We start from the raw sequence: 1194 nt of genomic DNA on the forward strand, positions 1-1194 counted from the left end.
CGAGCCAGGATGTGACATTTCTATTTTTAATTTATCCTTGGGTAAGCAATTTTGATGAAATTACGTTTTTGCGCCACTTTTCGGTATTTTCAGGCAATTAAAGTTGAATATGAAGAAGGTTTTGACGCATTTAGACCTGTTGGACTCTCAAGTTTGATATGGTAATGAATTTATTGAGTTAAATGTTTATTAGTCAAATTGTGTTTTATGTTATGTTGAATATAATTTACTGGTTATACTTTATGTTGCTATAACTTATTACTGTTAATTTTTACTTTGAGTAGGATTTTTTGTACGACAAACTGCAAGAAGGTTTTCTTAAATGAAAAACAATATGACATGAAACCTGGTGATCTAATTGCGTAATATTTAGTATTTTTTGGTGAGGGATTTCGAGTTTTCCGCCAAGTCTCTATCTTATTTTTAGTTTTTAAGTTGCAGGTAGTACTTTATGGTCAATGTGATCCTATATCTATTTAATTAATTATATTCTTAGATCATGTAGTAAGACTACCAAGTAGCAATATTGTTGCTTTTTAAGTTGTTTATTCCTTTTATTTGGATTTGATGTGAGATATCCGTGACTGGTTGTTCAACCCAAAATCTAGGATTGTTGTTTTTACGGTTTAAAAAGATGATGATTAGAGGAGTTTAAATGCTTTAGTTGAAGAAGGAAAACTATACATATTCATATATGACCCATATTGCTTCCTCTCTCTTTCACCTATCTGATATGTTGGGAGTTTAATGTCCACCATTACTAATATCCATATCTACTACCATTGTACACACACACACACACACACACATATGTATATATAGTTCCTTATTCTTCCTATTAATAGTTACTTGAAATAATAGTATTGGTATGTATATCTATATGTATAGAACTTAGAACCTAGAGTGAGAGTGAGCGACTGTTGTGAAGTGGCCTAACCCAACATTCATTCGCAAATCTGGTTTATAGAAAATTCTGTCAGACTGTCCCTATTGCCTTCCCCTGCCTTTCTTCTCTAAAGAAGAAAAGGAGTGTTAGACTAAAAGCTAAGCATTTCAATGCTTTCCTGATTGTATCCTAATATCACCAGTACTCCTACTTGATGCGAGAATTACTTGACACTCAAATTAAACCCTCGTTTGACAATTGTAGTAGAATGGATAAGTGAGGGATCGTTCTAGACCGGGGATTAGGAG

The sequence above is a fragment of the Pyrus communis genome, chromosome 16 (genome assembly GCF_041283825.1).
Source record: "Pyrus communis isolate YQ-2024b chromosome 16, ASM4128382v1, whole genome shotgun sequence".
Classification (NCBI taxonomy): Eukaryota; Viridiplantae; Streptophyta; class Magnoliopsida; order Rosales; family Rosaceae; genus Pyrus; species Pyrus communis.